Consider the following 19,323-nt stretch of genomic DNA (forward strand, 5'->3'; position numbering starts at 1 on the left):
GTGTGAAATGGAAATGAAAGCCCGTCAGTTGAATAATCGCAGGAGCAAAACTAAAAGTTACTCCCCGGCTTGCCTGAGAACAGTCCAGATCGAAAGCAAAACAAGGAGAGGAAACTGCGAAGAGCTGAGGCTGGAAATCCCCCCACCCCCCGCCCTCCTCCCTGCCTGGCTCCCTCCCTCCCTCGCCTCCCCCCTCCGCCCTCCTCCCTCCGCCCTTCCTCCCCAGTGTTTGTTTCAAGCTTGTGCAACCCGGAGGTGGAGGCGGAGGGAGGGCGCGAGCGGCCGGGCCGGGAGGTGCGGAAGTTCGCCGCGGCTGTTCATTGGCAGGCCGAGCCGCTTTCATCATTTCTCGGAAAAGTCAATTTCATTTTCACTTCCCCACGGCGCGGCGGCGGGAGCAACAAGCGGCTGCTCGTGAGTCTGCCGTTGGCACACCGGGACGCTCACACTCGCCGCGCTCACACTCGAGGCGGGGTGGGGGGACGTGGGGGTCCCGGGGCGACCGGGAGCCCGCTTCGTTTCAGGGCCAAAGCTCGCGGCTGTAGGAGAGGAAAGCAGGTACCCGACCCTCCCTCCATCCTCAGGGTTACCTGAAGGTTGGGAAGGAAGGAGGAGGAGGGCGGCAGGGGGAGCCAAGGGGCTCTTGCCAGCCTGTTGGTGGGGCAGGTGTCAGTGGTGTTTAGCACCGCTGTGTTCAGAGCGGATGAAAATTCACTCTGCAACACTGCCCGCCTCAAAGGAATAAAAGGAACTGACGAGACAGCAGTACTTAGATATTAATTCAAGAACTGGGCCGAGCGAGGACTTGGCGACCTTAACCTTATTTGAACCCTCATCAGTGGTTGAGGGTGGAACCATCTGAAGGATGCTGCCATCTCGGGCACCACCTGGCGCTCTGTTTGGGGGCGATAAGGAAGGCCTTCCCCTAGTCCGTCAACAACAGCACACTCCAGACTGAGTTCTCGCCAGTGCAACAGAAGTTACCTAATGCAGGATGAGATGCGCGAGGGTGTGAATTAATTGTATTTCAAGATGCCTTCATCGTGGCTGGTCCAGGAGAGAAGCTTTATACTGTGGCACTTCCAGCCAGATTCAAATCCGGCCTCTTTTAACTTATTAGCTGGGCATGCTCCCTCTTGTTGCATAACCTAAGGCCTTAGTTTTCAATGCTGTGAAATGGGGATAAATGATAAAATGCAAGAATACAGGTACAGCACCTGTCACCTTCAGGGTGTGTTAGTTCAGACTAATACAGTTCATTTGGGACCTACCACTTTTGGGGACTTTGCTTTAAAGTTTATTTATTTTGAGGAGGGGGGGAGGGAGGGAGAAAGAACGAGTGGGGGGAGGGTCAGAGAGAGGAGGTGCAGAGGATTCCAAGAGAGCAGGCTTGGTGCTGACAGCAGAACAATCCATGAGATTGTGACCTGAGCCAAAGTCAGACGCTTAACCCGCTGAGCCACCCAGGCGCCGAGGAGCGGTGGGGGTAGGGGGGTCCTTTGCTTTAAAAGCATCAATTCTCATCTAATTATACCTGTTTCTTCCCCCAGGTGCAGTTTAATCAGCTTCTCCCAAACTGATCTAACAAAGAAAGACCCTTCCTGGGAGGCCATAGTTATGTACAGGCAAACACTTTTCTAAAAACATAACTCCAACATCCCTCTTTGCCACAGAAGTATTGAGTTCTAGGGACTGGAAAAAGAAAGCATCTGAAGACGCCTGTGTGGTTAGGAGACAGCCAGCCGAGTGTTTAGGATTCTGTCTTCTACGTGATCTCAGCAATAGATACACACATTCCTTCTCATCCTCTCGCCTCTAATACCATCTGCCATAGCTACTCGCTTTCCTATTTCACATAACAGTGACCACGACAGGCAGTTGGAGTCGTCCTATACAAAGTCTGTAGGGTGGTTGTCACTTTTTGCCCACCTACAGACCCAAGTTAAAAACCCCAGCATCCATTCAATCGGTAGCATCCTGCTGGCTTGTTACTACTCCCAAATCCGGACCCGGCCCTCCCCATCTGCCCTGTATTGCCTTCATTCAGTGATGAACCCGCCTCCAGCTGTGCTCCCAGGTTGTGCTCCTCCGGGCTAGCAGCCACACTACTGTCCAATTAAGTAGAAAATCAACTCCAAATAAAGCGCGTTCCAACCCTAACTCCACCCCTCAAAAACCTCTCCCAGCCTTCAGAATAAAATCCATATTATTTAACAAAACATATAAAATCAGTATAATCTGGCACCAAAGTCCTTTCCCAGCCCCATCTCCTGCTCCAGGGCCCCACAAGCCCTTGGCAAACCAGCTGCCACTCCTGGTTGTGAAACAACAGAGCCATCCTCTTGTTTGTTGTTTTATGCTGAGCATGGTGCCCTGCACGCAGGCGCTCAAATAAATGCTTGTGAATGAATAATTCCTTGCCCTTTTGTTCCTCATGAAATATTTTAGACTCCATCAGAGTCTTTTATTAACATGCGGTGACCGATACTCGTTGTACAGAATGCCGAAGAGTTGAAAGAAAAACATAAGCCACCTGGAATCTCAGCGGTCGGGAACTGAGGTGCTGATGTTTTTATGTATTTCCTTCTCGTAATTTTTCTAAAGGGCTGTTTCCAGCCTTCACCGACTCAGTCTCTCTGTGCCATGTAGCAGTGCCCATCCGGGTGCCTGGGTGACTTCCCTCTGCCCTGTTCTATTTCCTGGCTGGCTCCTCTTCTGCGGCCAGCCCCCTAAAGTACGGTGTTTCCAGACATTCCATCCTAAACCCTTCTATTTTCTCATTCCGCGTGCTTTCTCTTTGAGTGCTCTCACTCATGCCCACAGCTTCAGATATCTCTATTTGGTAATAGCTCCAAAGTGTATAGCTTCTGACGTCTGGGTGATTTACCTCCTAGATGTTCCTCGGGTTCAACAAATCATGCATGTCTAAAACTAAACTCATCACATCTTTCCCGACAACTTTGTATATGTGTCACCTCACTGACCCTCCAGGAAACTGGCAGAGATCACTGACTCCTGCCTTTCCTGAACCCCCCCCCGGAGCTCCCTGAGGCATGGGTACTGTTTCCAATTTTTCAGGCCCTTAGACACATAAAGCATAGAATGAATTTCACTCAGTTCTTATGACCTTGATGACGTATCACTGCAGACAAAAGTTTAAATACGCCCCCAAAGTCCACATGGTATTGATATACACAGTCAGGAAATATTTCTCAGCTCTTTGATGAGATACATACAGTCACAAACCTCTGTGGAAAAGGGATCGATATAGCGAAATGCAACCTTTCTGAAAGTCTCTGAAAAAAGTAACCTTTGCCATACTGAAGAACTCTGACCAAACACCTAGGTCTAATGCAAAAACCACCGTTCAAGCAATGTTCTATAATGAAACCAGAGTGATCTCCTGAGTGAGGCATGTTAATATTTCACCGGTGGAATAGAACCTCCTAAAAGAAGATCCACCTGCACGCATTAGGAGTAATTTCTCTTCAAGGAAGTTAAGTAAGAGCAGTGATCAGCTGGACACATAGTGATTGATCTCTCCTTTCAAATGGGTTTTTAATTTATTTTTCTACCAAGAATAGTTTCATAAAATAATCATTCAAGTAACAGACTTTATTAAGTGCCCACAAACTTTTCACAGCACTGGGACTACAGCACTGAACCCAAACCATTGGAAACCTCTGCCTCCCAGGAAGGTCTCTTAGAGTCTAGTAAATTGGCATGTTAGTTTCCACTATATCATCCCAGTATCCCAGCATCACCTCCACCTATCATCACAGCTTTTAGAACTGTATATTAGAGTTAAGAACATGGAATATGATGGCTTACTCACTAAAGTGTTGAGTATGTTTGGGATCAAATCAGGAGCCCATGATCCATCTGTCAATTGATGTCGCAATTTTCTCCACCATATCACTGATCCCACTCTGTCCTGGCTACAGAGGCTCTCCTCCACGGTGTTATTCAGGGGATTATAAAATCCTAGGAAATGAGTGTTCCACACTTGCAAGAGCGGTTGGCTCATACAGACCCATAGACTACAGTTCTGCGCTCCAAAAAGTATTATTGTGAAGTCTACACTGAATATACAGTCAAGTTAGATTTTAGTTGAGACAGAACAGTAAGGACATTGAAAAAGCCTTCTATCAAAGTTCAAGGATCAGAGCATCAAATCGGAGAAATTCTTGACTATTACCTCACGTAATTGTTCCTCCCATGTTACTGGAAACTCCGAAATGAGGTTCATTTTATTGCAATTATTCTCTGAAAATCATGAATTTAAATTGGGCCATATATTGCCCATTCCTTCGTAATAAATATTAATTTTGTCCTGCTCTGATGAAGTCAGGGAAAAAATATTCCTTGAAATTGCCAGGGTGTGTGTATGTGTATCTGTGTGTGTATCGGGGGGGGGCGCCCATTTTCTTGTCTAGAAGGAAAGCTTACAATTTTGAAAACTTCCTAAATTGTTTTTTGCTAAAACGTCTCTGTTCCATCCCAAATAGCTTTGAAATATCCATTACTATATCCAAATGATAAAGTAGTACTTTCCTTTTTTAAACTCGGAAGGAAAAGGTGTCCAAAGCTCTGCCTTGAAGTTCTTTAGAAAGAACTACTATAATAGTTTCAAGTATTAAAAATATTTTGAACAAATACATTTCAAATTTTTAACATAAATTCGGCAAACCACAAGATTCACTGGGTCCGGATCATTTGGCGAATTTTCTGTTAGTTTCCTCTCTTTCTCTGCAAGTTCCTCACAGCCTGTGAAGCTCGATGCCAGTGTGTTCTCTTTCTCCCCAAACTTCCTAGCGTCGCGAATGACGCACTTTCACTGTTTGACAATGTTTGGAAGTTTGCCAGTCAGAAAGACAGAAGAGTGTCATAAAACAAAGGATTGAGAGTATTTTTAAGTCTCTGACTTCCTTGGGGAAAACAAAAAAAAAAGTCATCTCCACTAAATCCAAAAGTACATGACAATTCACACGGGCTCCTGGTGCTGCCTCCTTCGCCTCTGATGTGAGTCGGTGACATTTCCCGCCCATGTGTGCCCAGTCCTGCCATGCCCCCGGTACTGAGAGCTGCCGTGAAGGAAGTAGGAACAAGACGAGCCCTGGCTCTCCCGGACCTTACATTCCAGTGGGGGTGACGTCAACAGACAAACCAACCAATAACATAGTTACAGATTTGTATTGGTGTTCTGAAGGAAATAAGCAAGAGCTCCCCCTGAAAACACTGGCAGAATCTAGGTGGTCAGGGAAGGTTCCCCTGAGAAAATGGCTTGAAGGTATTCGTTTCCTGGGGTTGCCATTACAAAGGACCATACACTGGGCAACTTAAATAACAGCACTGTATTGTCTCACAGTTAAGGAAGCTGGTAGTTCCGAGATCCAGGTGTCACAGGGTCGGTTCCTTGTGAGGCCGAGGGAGGGATTTGCTCCATGCCTCCTGCCTTCCGGTGCTTTGCCAGGACTCTTGGGCCTTCTTTGGCTTGCAAATGATCTCTGATCTCTGCTTCATCTTCGCCAGGTGTTCTCTGGGGAATGCACCTGAGTCCAAACTTCTTTTTATCAGGACACCAGTCATTGGATTCGGGGCCCGCCCTACTCCAGGATGATCTCATCTTCAATTACATCGGCAAGGACCTGTTTCCACATAAGGTCGCATTTTGAGTACTGAAGGTTATGACTTCCACAAATGAATGGAGTGGCGGACACAATTCAACACGTAACAGGTACCAATTATGCGCTGAAGCCGTTGGGCAGAGGTAAGAGTGGGGGACTAAGGCCCTAAGAAGCAAAAGGGTCTGGCATATTCTGGGAATGGAAGGAATGTGTGACTTCAGAGTTATAAATGAGGGAAAGAAGGCCCTGGGCAGAGGCAAGGTGAGCAGACACCAGATGGAGAAGTTTGGACTTTATTCTGCCATCAATGGGAAGATTTCCACAGGTTCTGTGGTTTTAAAAGGTCATGTTATAAATTTCCCGATTGTCGCCTCAACAGTGAAATGCAAGGATTTCTTAATTTGTTGGTTTCTAAGGAGAATTTACAACTGTTTTCCCATTGCCCTCTCCCTTATATGTTGAATTTGCTAAGGAGATACAACATATTTATGATATCTGAAACAGTTTTGTCTTTTTATATTCACTTTTAATTCCTCAGTTAAAATATTTATTTCCTGTTATGGGGCGCCTGGGTGGCTCAGTTGGTTAAGAGTCCGACTCTTGATTTCAGCTCAGGTCTTGATCTCATGTTCATAGGATTGAGCCCCACATCGGGCTCCATGCTGCCAGCACTGAATCTGCTTGGGATTCTCTCTCCTTTTCTGTCTGGCCCTGTCTCTCTGTCTCTCTGTCTCTCTCTCTCAAAATAAATAATATAAACATTTTTTAAAAAGCAAAAAAATATTTATTTCCTGTTAACTTTCTCTCTGATTTTCATCTGCAAAAATAAAATAAGTTTTTTCTTCATTCTCTTTACCCCTCAAGAAACTTCCCTTAAGGAAGAGGGAAAAAGAGAAGAAATATTCAACTGAGGTAATTTCCTCAGACTGTTTTGAGTGAAGAGTGATCATTTTCAGAGGTTCGGTCACCACAAAATCAATATTCATTCCAAAGTTCAGTGGCTCCAAATGTATTTAAGTTTTTTGATTTCCAAAAATTTTCAGATCTTTTTCTTCTGTCAGAAACTCCATGTGTAAAACTGAATTTTTGTTGGCAGAACAATCAGCATAAGTAAAACTCCATGGTTTGCCTTGAACGTTTTGTAAGTTGAAAGCAAATGTTGGTTTAAACAGCCCATCACATATTTTCTCAACCTCAAACTGTGGATCTTGGTTTCTGCACTACTCCCTCCTTGATGACCGAAAAAGGTCCACTTTTTTCTGTTTTACATATTGAGGTTCTGGGTAAGATTCCACTTAGGGAAAAGGTTCTGTTGCTTTAAAAAAAAAAAATTTTTTTTCATTTAAAAACTAAGCCACAAAAACTGGCTGTTCGTTTTATTTCATTTTCAGACAACTGGAGATAAGAAAGAAAACACAACCAACCATGAGTGGAAAGGCGTTCAGACTGAAGGAGAGAAAGAAATACGGATACCAAGCGACAGAGGTGGTTGTACGCATTGATAGAGTGGAACCAGCCACATGAGAGGTACCCACATATAAGGTCATCATCAACGTGCTCAATTGTCTCCCGTTTTTCTTTGTTTCTCTTTCCCATCTTTGTAAGAACTTCTTATCTTTGCAGTGATGCAGAACCAACAGAATCATGACCTCTTGTTTCCATGTATGCATTTGAGGTCATGCTTTTATGATACCTTTGGGCAAAACTTTTTCCCTCATTGAGAAACTGGCAAAACATTACCGCAATCCTGTCATCTTTCACAAGACTTATCCGTGTGTTCCCGCATACAAACTGTTCCTTTTGTTGGTATTTTTGCTTATGATGAACTTAAGATAAATAGGATAGTAGGAAATATTTGTGCCGTATTGAGGGTGAAAAGAAAATGGTTTTTTTTAATGTTTATTTTTGCGAGAGAGAGAGAGACAGACAGAGTGTGAGCAGGGGAAGGGCAGAGAGAGAGGGAGACGCGGAATGCGAAGCAGGCTCCCGGCTCTGAGCTGTCAGCACAGAGCCCCACGGCGAGATCGTGACCTGAGCTGGAGTCAGAAGCTTACCCGACTGAGCCACCCAGCTCCCTAATGTTTTATATGCATAGTATAACCACCCCAAAGATATCTTTATTAAATAAGACCAAACAGAACCACATCGAAACATTAACAGTGGTTGTCTCTGAGTGATGGAACTATGGCTAATTTTTTTCCTGTGGAAAAATTAACATTTTTAAGAATAGATTTTACTTTTATTAAAGTAATATTTTAAATAATATTTAATAGGCAATTTCAGAGAATTATTTCTTGATATATGATCTTTATATAAATAACTTGTAAGTTTTAGCTAGCATAGTACTTCAAAAAAGAAAGCACTGATTAATAGACCTTATATTTTACACTACAGTCTTTTAAGAATTTTTAAACTATGTCTCTTTAAGTTATACGGAAGATGATTCTTCCTACTAATGTTATGTAGTTTCTCCTAATCTTTTATTTTATCAAAACATTCATTTTTAAAAACACATCTGTGTGGCCAACAGGCACATGAAAAGATGCTCAACGTTGCTCCTCATCAGGGAAATACAAATCAAAACCACACTCAGATATCACCTCACGCCAGTCAGGGTGGCCAAAATGAACAAATCAGGAGACTATAGATGCTGGCGAGGATGTGGAGAAACGGGAACCCTCTTGCACTGTTGGTGGGAATGCAAACTGGTACAGCCGCTCTGGAAAACAGTGTGGAGGTTCCTCAAAAAATTAAAAATAGATCTACCCTATGACCCAGCAATAGCACTGCTAGGAATTTACCCAAGGGATACAGGACTGCTGATCCATAGGGGCACTTGTACCCCAATGTTTATAGCAGCACTTTCAACAATAGCCAAACTATGGGAAGAGGCTAAATGTCCATCAACTTATGAATGGATAAAGAAATTGTGGTTTATACACAATGGAATACTACTTGGCAATGAGAAAGAATGAAATATGGCCTTTTGTAGCAACATGGATGGAACTGGAGAGTGTTATGCTAAGTGAAATAAGTCCTACAGAAAAAGACAGATACCATATGTTTTCACTCTTATGTGGATCCTGAGAAACTTACCAGAAGACCATGGGGGAGGGAAAAGAAAAGGTTAGAGAGGGAGGGAGCCAAAACATAAGAGACTCTTAAAAACCGAGAACAAACTGAGGGTTGATGGGTCGTGGGAGGGAGGGGAGGGGGGGTGACGGGTATTGAGGAGGGCACCTGTTGGGATGAGCACTGGGTGTTGTATGGAAACCAATTTGACAATAAATTTCATATTTAAAAAAAAAGAAATCTAAAAACACATCTGTGTTTTTATCTTAGTCAAACATTGACTCTCCGAATGAACATGTAAAAACAAACTTAGAAATCACTGTGTGTCCAGATCAATAGCTATTCATAAGTAATACATCTCATGATCATTAATATTTAAATAAACTTTGGCTTTGATTCACATTATGTTTTAAATATGCTATTTGAGAAAGAAAACGAATTAAGAGAAATCTATAGCAACTAAAGTATCTTTTCTAGAAGTTTTTATTTCACGTATATGCAGATTTCAGTTAGTGTATTGTTAGCAATCAAATTCAAATCCTTAGATCTCAAATATGAGTGGGGACTCTAAGAAAAATATCCAACTTTTATGTTAAATTTGTTCTTTTTGCATTTCGTCTTTCTGGCACTTTCGTATTTAGTCATCCTATTTCCTATTCTGCTTGCTCAGTTTCCACATACGACCAGATCAGCAGAAGGGGAGAGAAAACATCTCATTTGAGGGCAGTGAAGGAAAGAATCGCTGTTCCTTTTTCTTTCCTTCCCCCTGCCCACCACACACACACACACACACACACACACACACAGTAGAGAAGGGTTCTCTGCATACAGATGCTCATTTGGAATTCAGAAATATTTTACCATAGAAAAAATAAGAAACTATAACAATGTAAGTATATCGTTTACCTTCATTCTGGGTTAAAATAAGAATTTGTGGGCTGGCCTGGGAATCCAGTCTTGTAACATTATACCCATGGGAAATTTTCGTTCTGAAATCTAAATAGCTGTTTTCCAAGGAAATTGTTAGAGCACATTGGACTGGGTAGGTCTAGGACCACCTGCCCTCTGCAGGGCTGCGCTCTGCAATTTGGAAGAGACCAGGAGGAAAGAGGCGTGGCTCCTGATCTCAAGGCCTGTGCTGGCTACACTGGGAGGCAGGGCCCACAATGAAATGATTATTTCAAGACAGAAATGCTATGTGGCTCTGCTCCCAGGTAACATTTTAATACATTTATTTACCTGTTTGTTCAGCAAACAGGTCCAGCGTGCCTCTTGACTCTAATTATCTCTCTCGTTTTTATATTTTACATGCTGTTTTCCAATATAAGTGTTACATGATTATAGTAGAATATTTGAGCAATAGAGACCTATTTGTGGTGACAAAACTGGAAAGGGCTTGACTCTCTATCGGTAACTAAATGATTGAATAGACCATAGTTGATCCATTCTAGGGGATGTTATGCACAAATAAAAAAGAACACATTAAAACTTTCTGGAGACTGGAATGTGTTTTAAAGAATGAAAACCAGGGGCGCCTGGGTGGCGCAGTCGGTTAAGCGTCCGACTTCGCGGTCCATGAGTTCGAGCCCCGCGTCAGGCTCTGGGCTGATGGCTCAGAGCCTGGAGCCTGTTTCCGATTCTGTGTCTCCCTCTCTCTCTGCCCCTCCCCCGTTCCTGCTCTGTCTCTTTCTGGTCCAAAAAAAAAATAATAAAAAAAAGAATGAAAACCAGGATGCAAAGCAGTGTTCCTATTAGGATCTCAGTTTTGCAAAGACAAGAGTAACCCCCGGCCCCCCCCCCCCAAAATGTTTGAATTCAAAAGGATAAAGGTATATATACAAAGCTGTTGATACTGGTCACCTTGAGGACAAGAGGGTTACTAATTTTTTCTTAATCTTTGTATGGAGAAAAAAAATGGTAATTTTAAAATGAAGATCTGGAAATACAGAGCAGTTTAAAGAGAAAAATTAAAATCACTTTGATTTCGGATTTCTGTTTTGTTAAGGTAGCGTGTGTGTGTGTGTGTGTGTGTGTGTGTGTGAACTACCCTGGATAATTAATTATAAATAGATTTTCTCTTGACTGTCACTCCAAGGGCCTTCTGCCAAAAGGGCTTTAATCCAAAGCCACCAATAGACCCACACTGGAGACACTTTTAAGCAGGCAGTCACATCAGTTCCCTTTGGGATCTGCCTACTCTCCCTGTGGGAATGGCCCATCTTAGCCCTTTCTGTATGTCTCTCCTCCCTAACTGGAAAGGAAGATACGTAAAAATGTGGGAATAAAGGGTGTTGTCCTCACTCCAGCATGAGCCCTACTCTCATTAAGGGTTCTCCGCTTTATACTGATGAACCCTCCAACATCATCTTAAAGAACCAGCATGGCTTCCCACCAGGCCGGCTGGAGGTACTCACAGGAAGGAAGCAAGCAAGTAATGGAGTCTGGCCCACTAAATACATTTTAAGAAAGTGCTGTATTCATTTCTGCTCAATACTACTTGTAAGTCCATGATACTAATTCAGTGGCCTCAGAAAAAGTGAATCGCTTAGTCCAGTTTTCTCTGTACTTCTGAAGGATTATTCACCAGGAGATAGGTGACCATTGTATCAACATGACACTTTCATCAGCCCAAAAATGAACAATTCCAGATAGTAGACAACAAAGCATAGCCAAGACTACCAAAGGAAAGGCTCAGAAGACTTCCAGAGGTAGTAGGATTTGAGCTGTACCTTAAAGAATAGATTAAAAATAGAGTGATTAAAAGTGTGTGTGTGTGTGTGTGTGTGTGTGTGTGTGGTTAATAGCTGGCTTTAAAAAGCCTTGACAGAAGCTTTCAGACTTTAAAATGTCCTCTCATCCCACAGAGAACACCCATCTAACAAACTCATCTGGTCCTATAGTCCAAGCTAGCTTTGTGTTTAAACCAAAGGAATTGTATTGAATTGCACATTAAATGTATTGGTAGAGTTAGGAAATTAGCCTTTTCCATCAAAAATTAGAGATGGGGGTGGGGAGGAAGACTCCTAGATCCTACATGTGGAAGAAACATGCGTATTTACTAAGATCTCTAAGTCAGATCTTCAGCCTCTAAAACTGTAGATGGAAAACTGTTTTCTTGCGATACTTTAACTGATTCCTTAGAAATGAAAGAGAAAAGTTAAAGTCACTGATCAGTGCCTGGAGACGTGAATTTCTTGGATCCTCTTAGGGCACGCAGCAGGAGGGAGGCTGATACGATGATGGAGGTGAACCTATTCATTGTCATGTTCAGGACGTAGAGAAGAGTCCCCTCAACCTATTTGTCAACTCAGCATGCCACTCACAAGTCACTTTGATTATAATCTGTGTCTTCCATGATACCAAACAGCTGGTAGAAACCAAAGAAGAAAATAGCTAATGTCCAGATGTTTAGCCTGTGCTCATGCAGGCAAACACCTGTGCACCAACCTAGTATTTCTATCCAGATGTGTGATGCTGTGTGCTCTGATCCTCCCACTATATGCTTTATTTCTTCCCATTAGCCAACATGAAGCCCAAATTAGGTTAAAATTCAATTTACCTCCAAGTTTAGGCTTTAATTAAACAAAATAAAGGAATTCTAGGAATCCATAATATGGTGAGTCATGTTTTCTGTGATAAAAATGTGAAAGACTCCTAAGTTTAGAAGAGCAGAGTAAGGACATACCCACCCAACCACCTTCTGTCAAAATCCACCAAGAAATTTCAGGGAGAATAGGTAACAGAAATGTATATCCATCACTAGGAAACTAAGTGGTATCCATACCCACAACATATAAACAGATTTTGGAAAGAGGAATAACAAAGAGCAAGGAGCAAAGTCCAAGCAAAGAGAAGGAACATTAGACCTTAACGCCTGCAAAGAGAGTTGGAGGGATCTCTATGGGAAGTGAGCTCATTTTCCATACAGAACCCAGAAAAGATACCGGGACAGGAAAAAACTGGGCAGGGGCAGCAGGATTAAATTAAAAGTCCAAATGAGGAGCAGTTAGATCCCTACAGTTATCCACCCTTATGTCACCAAACAGTGACATATAGACAGCCTCAGCAGAAAACCAACTGTTCCCCCGACAGTTTGCCTCAGTGAAGACCACCAGTGTATTAGCTCATGCCCAAAGAACTCCTGGTGGGGTCAGCGTTTTGGTACCTTAATCTTAAGAGTGAACACTTTAGGGCGCCTGGGTGGCTCAGTGGGTCAAGCTTCTGACTTCAGCTCAGATCATGATCTCATGGTTTGTGAGTTCGAGCCCCACGTCAGGCTCTGTGCTGACAGCTCGGAGCCTGGAGTTTGCTTCTCCTCTCTCTGCCCCTCCCCAACTTGTGCTCTGTCTCTCAAAAACTAAATAAATGTAAAAAAAATTTTTTTTAATTAATAAAAGAGTGAACACTTTAACATAACCACAGTGAAAACAAACAGAATAACTAATTCCTGCAGCAAAGATGATGCAGGAAAGGAAACTAAAAAAACAAAACAAAAACTTGCATTAACATCATTAAGGATATGAGAAAAGATATTGCCTGTATAAACTAGGAGCAATGATAGAAAAAGGAACCATTAAAGAACCAGAAAATGTTCCTAGGAATTGAAAATAAGACAGAATTTTAAAAATTTTATAGAATAATTGGAAGATAAAGTCAAGCAGATGTCACATAAAGTGTAATAAAATAAGAGAGAAATGGAAAATAGGAGAAAAAAACGAAAAATGGGTGTTCAATCAAAGAGATCCAATATCTAGTAGAAATTCCAGAAAATGAAAATTAAGATAACAGTGGACATAAAATTAGTAAAAGCATAAGAACATCCCTCAGGACATTTTAAGGAACATGATTTTCCCAATTTAAAAAGCACCCCACTGTCTAGCACAATATGTGAAGGAAGATATGTGCAGATCTGTATCAAGTTTATCATCACAATAAAGAACTAAAAAGACAGTTTAGTAATGAAAAAGTAACAAGGACTATGCTTGACTTCCTACAGCCAGCAACCAGAAACCTGGACAAAACATGAAAAACAACTGTTTTCAGGCATTGAGGGTTACACAGGACTAGAACCCTTAAGGAAAAGGAAACAAAAAAGTGAGCACTGTGCTGTCTGTTGGAGGCAATTTCCACACCGCACTTGCAGTGATGTAGGGGGCGGCGGGGGGGGCGGGGGGAGGGAAGCAGGGAGTGGGGCAAACAGAACAGAACCAGGAAAAGGAGTGAGGAAACAAATAGGAGAGGTCAGAGAAGCTGAAGGGCTGGGAGTTGTGAGGCAGAGCTCTCAAAAAAGAGCTAGTTATATAGAAAAATGGTCCAGAAATTTGTATGGTCCCCTTTAGTGTTTGCTGAGTACTGAACCAGGCATGTGGAAACCAGTACTCCAAAATGCTAGACAAAGAATGACTGGCAAACTAAATATTCACAGAGCTCACACAGACCTTGGCATTGACCAAATCTCCAACAGGCAGAATGGAGAAGTCTTACTGATCATCCAAGGCATTTACGCCTCTTAGGTAAGGCTGAACAATCCCTAGAGTAAAGGCTATTTTCTGTATGTCTTAGCAAAGCTTAAAAACAAGTCTTAAAGGGATAAAGCTGATATGCAAGTAAACTGCTTGCTCAAGCAAAGCCAAAAACTTATTAAGGTAAGACAAAAAGCAAAATCCAGACATTCAACAACACAAAATACACAATGTCTACAATCTAATTAAAAATTACTAAACACGTCAAGATGTAAGAAAATATGACCCGTAATCAAAGGGAGAAAAAACTAAGCAATAAGAACAGACACAAATAAAAGCCACAGATGATGGAACCAGCAGATAAGCATTTTTTGAAGCTATTATAATTGTGAACACATACTTAAAGGAAAATATGAACCTAAAGAGGAAATACACGGGAGAGATATGAAGAAGAATCAAACGAAATTTCTAGGATAAAAAGAAAGTTCACCTAGATGAACCCAGACCCAGATCTTGGCATCCGAATCCATTCTCCAATAGAAGAAAACCAGGGCTCCTTGTAAAAATGACAGAGTCTAGGGCTGAGGCAGGGAATATACAAGATGAGCCTGGTGTCAGAAGGTAAGGATGTCCTCAAAAAATAAAATGATGGAGATATGTCAAAGGGACACAGGAGCCAAATGAAAGCCCTATATCTGAACAATCTTAACAAAACAAAACAAAAAACGAAGAAATACTGGATTATAACAAAAGTATAAAATAAATATCTATGAGTCCACACAGACACAAATCAATGATAAATAAATTAATGCAAATAACTCATATAGAAGAATTTCAAATAATTTTATGTAGTTACTTCTCCCTCAGAGATGTAGGGCATAGCTCTTACCCCTTAAGCGTCTTCCTTCCAATGAGTACAGGATGGAAATAAGGGGGAAAATAACTTTATAGTGGAAAAACCAGAAAAACAATACCTCATTCAGGTGATCAAAATTACCATCATGGGTGATAAGTCATGTTGATAGCATATACTCTTAATACGATGAGATGAGAATGGCACTTTACCTCTGTGGTCTTCCTCTCCAAAACCCATAACTCCAATGTGGCAGGCAAAATAATGGCCCCCAAAATGTTCACCTTTCAAAGCCCAGAACCTGTGAATATATTACCTATGACTTTACAGATGAGATTAAGGGTACAGCCTTTAGATGGAGAGATTAGGGGCGCCTGGGTGGCTCAGTCGGTTAAGCGGCCAACTTTGGCTTAGGTCATGATCTCGCGGTCCGTGAGTTCGAGCCCTGCGTCGTTCTCTGTGCTGACAGCTCAGAGCCTGGAGCCTGTTTCAGATTCTGTGTCTCCCTCTCTCTGACCCTCCCCCGTTCATGCTCTGTCTCTCTCTGTCTCAAAAATAAATAAACGTTAAAAAAAAATTTTTTTTAGACGGAGAGATTATCCTGGATTACCTGGCTATACCCAATCTAATTGTAGGAGTCCTTAAAAGTGGAGACCCTCTCCTGGGTCTGTAGTCAGGAGACAAAGAGAAAGATGTGACAGTGGAAAAAGAGTCAGAGGTATGGAAGGGTCAGAGAGCTGCTTGGTTTGTAGATGGAGGAAGAAACCACCAGCCAAGAAATTGTAGACGGCCTCTAGAAGCTGCAAAAGACAAGGACACAGAGTCTCCGAAGAGCTGCCAGGGAGGGTCACAGCCATGCTGACATCTTGATTTGGGTCCAGGGAGACCCATGTCAGACTTCTGACATCCAGAATTGTCAAGAAATACATTTGTGCTATTCAGACCACTAAATCTGGAGTAATCTGTTACCACCGCATTAAAGAACACATACATTAAATCTAACTATGAGAAAAAAACATGAGACAATCCCAAACTGAGCAGCATTCCACAAAATACCTCATCAAAACTGTCGAGATCATCAAAAACAAAGAAAGTCTGAGAAACTATCACAGCCTAGATGAGGTTAGGGAGACGTGATACATGTGATGATTTAACATAATAGGACCTGTAATGTAGTATCCTAGATGGGAAAAAGGACACTGGATAAAAACTAAGGAAATGTGAATGAAGTACGGACTTCAGTTAATAGTAATGCATCAATGTTGGTTCACTATGCAACAAATGTACCACAGTAATAGAAAAGGATATTAACAAGAAGGGAAACTGCATAAGGAGTGTACAGGAACACTCTGTACTATCTTTGCAAATTTTTTGTAAATCCAAAAATCTTCTAAAATAAAAGTTCTTTTTAAAAATATTCACTGGGTAGGATTAGCAGCAGCAGTTTAGATACAGAAGACAAGGCAATATGAAATCATAGCAATAAAACCTATCCAAAATTAAGCACAGAGATTTAGAAAAATACAGAAAGAAGAAATAAACAGGGACCGAGTGATCCTTGGGAAAATGCAAAGCAATCTGACACATGCATAACTGAAGCCCCAGAAAGAGGAGAAGGGAGGCCAGAAAAAAATTTTTGAAGAAATAATGACCCCCAACTTTCTAAGTTTGATGAAATCCACAGATGTAAGAGACTCAGCAAACCCTAAGGAAAACAAACAAACAAAAAAACACAGTAAAGCATATTATAATCAAGTTCTGAAAACACATGATAAAGAGAAAAATCTTAAGATTCATATTACATAGAAGAAAAATGTTATGTAGAGAAGAACAAAAATAAAGAAGAAAGCAGACTTCTCATCAGAATTTTGCAAGCCCAGAAGGCAACGGTACCAGTTAGTAATCAGATTGATGAATTCAATATAAAAAGAAGCAAAAGCATAATTAAACAATTGGAACTACAACTAAAAAGCTTCTGCACAGCAGGAAACCATCCAGAAAATGAAAAGGCAACCTACTGAATGGGAGAAAATAATCACAAATCATATCTGGTCAGAAGCTAATATCCAAACTATATAAAGAATTCCCATAACTCAATAGAAAAATAAAATCAAGCCCATTTAAAAATGGGCAGAAGATCTGAACATTTTCTTCCAAAGAAAATACACATATGGACAACAGACACATGAAAAAATGCTCTACATCATTAATCATCAGGGAAATGCAAATCAAAACCACAATGAGATATCACCTCACACTCATTAGGATGGCTAGTATTAAAAAGACAAGAGCTAACAAGTGTTGGCAAGGATGCGTAGAAAAGGGAACCCTGGTGCACTGCTGGTGGGAATACAAACTGGTGCAGCTGCTCTGGACAACAGTTCAGTGGTTCCTCAAAAAATTAAAAATACATGAGCACTGGGTGTCATACATAGGGGATGAATCACTGGAAACTACTTCCGAAGCCATTATAGCACTATATGCTAACTTGGATGTAAAATAAATAAATACATACATACATACATACATACATAAAAATTAAAAAAACAAACATCCAAAAAAAAATTAAAAATACAGGGGCACCTGGGTGGCTCAGTCCATTGGGCATCCAACTTTCGATATCAGCTCAGGTAATGATCTCATGGTTCCTGGGTTCGGGCCCCACATCTGGCTCTGTGCTGACAGTGCGAAGCCTGCTTGGGATTTTCTCTCTCTCCCTCTCTGTCTGCCCCTCCCGTGTTCTCTCTCTCACTCTCACTCTCAAAATAAATAAATAAATAAATAAATAAATAAATAAATAAAACTTATTTGAAAAATTCAAAATAGAACTACCATATGATCCAGGAATTCCACATCTGGGATTTTATCCGAAGAAAATTAAAACAAACTCAGAAAGATATGTAAACCCTCATGTTCACTGCAGCATTATTTACAATAGCCAAGATATGGAAACAACTTAAGTGTCTGTCAGTGAATGAATAGATGAGGAAATTATGGTATGTATACAATGGGACACTATTTATCCACTAAAGAGAATGAAATCCTGCCATTTGCAACTACACGGATGCACCTCGAGAGCATTATCGTAAGTGAAATAAGTCAGACAGAGAAGGAAAAATACTATATGATCTCTCTTATATGTGGAGTCTAAAATAAAACAAAAAGCAAGCTCATAGATACAGAGAACAAACTGGTGATTGACAGAGTCATGGTATGGGAGTTGGAAGACATAGGTGAACTGTTCTTTGTTTGTTTTTAAATAAATAAGGTGACATTTTAAAAACCAGAAAATGGAAATCAAAAATTTTTAAATGATATTGTAAAACAATAAGAAGAAAATATCTTGGAATGGGTAAAATCAAAATCCTGGAAATCATCAAATAAAAAATTAATAAATTTACCTACATATAAATATTTTTAAGTTCAACAGGAAAAAATATGAACAAAATAATAAGACAAATAGCAAACTGAAAATAAATATTTGCAACATATAAAACAAGGTCTTTATGAAATAGAAAATAAGTAAGATTTCTTCCAGTCTACTTAGAAAAAGATAAAAACTCCAATAGAAAATTGGCATATGCATAAACAGATATTTCAGAGAAAAAATGGGTACTTGATATGTAAAAACAGCTGCAGCTATAACTAAATAAATGATCATTAAAATAAGAATTTTTGATGAATGATCTTGGCAAAGATCAAAAGACCTGATAGGAAATAATTTTTTGCAAGTTCAAGGTAAACAGATGCTCCTACACACTGGTTGTAGGACAGAAAATTGGTTGCAACCCCTTTGGAGGGCGACTTGGTGATGTGTACCTTAACATAAACTTCATGTACCCTTTAATCCAGCATCTCTGGATATGGATATTCACTGTATTACTATCTCGGTAGATATAAACTAGGGCATGTGGAACTCAAGGCAGTATTGTTATTAATATAAAAATACTAAACAATCTAAAACTTAAAAAATAAAAACATGAACACAAAACTGAGGTGAACACAAAACTCAGAACTCAGTTAAAAAGACAAGATTTACTTACTAGAATCAATTAGGAAATAATTCTAGGGCAATGTATCAACCTGCACGTTGCATGGAGGCCAATTATACTGCCGATCCCCTAGAGTAACCTTTTGAAAGAGACAGAGTCCACTGTCATAATGGGTTAAATAGCGGCCCCCAAAAAGGCATGGTCATGTCCTAACACTCCAAACCTGTGACTATGATCTTATTAGAACCTGGGCCTTTGCAGACATGGTTAAGTTAAGGATCTTGAAATGAGATCACTTGGGATTACCCCGGTGGGCC

At 41.0% G+C, this 19,323-nt stretch overlaps 1 protein-coding gene and 1 long non-coding RNA gene across 10 annotated transcripts in view; one reads left to right on the forward strand and one right to left on the reverse strand.

The window, feature by feature from the left end:
* IRF2 (interferon regulatory factor 2) overlaps positions 1–4,799 on the reverse strand; it is a 90,850-nt gene extending 86,051 nt beyond the window's left edge. The window contains exon 1 of the mRNA XM_040489900.1: positions 4,703–4,799. The gene's annotated coding sequence lies outside the window, so the exon portion shown is untranslated. The remainder of the gene's footprint in view (positions 1–4,702) is intronic.
* LOC121039670 (uncharacterized) lies at positions 272–7,500 on the forward strand. Of its 9 annotated transcripts, none has more exons than XR_005794919.1 (4): positions 273–414; positions 1,551–2,560; positions 5,578–5,737; positions 7,019–7,500. It is a non-coding gene; the product is annotated as an uncharacterized LOC121039670 (long non-coding RNA). The 9 variants fall into 9 exon arrangements; XR_005794920.1 differs by lacking the exon at positions 273–414 and adding an exon at positions 424–558; XR_005794916.1 differs by lacking the exon at positions 1,551–2,560 and having other exon boundaries at positions 272–414; positions 5,533–5,737.
* The last annotated feature ends 11,823 nt before the right edge of the window (positions 7,501–19,323 follow it).

Source organism: Herpailurus yagouaroundi, unplaced genomic scaffold, assembly GCF_014898765.1.
Source record: "Herpailurus yagouaroundi ecotype Mexico unplaced genomic scaffold, PumYag 181, whole genome shotgun sequence".
Lineage (NCBI taxonomy): Eukaryota > Metazoa > Chordata > Mammalia > Carnivora > Felidae > Herpailurus > Herpailurus yagouaroundi.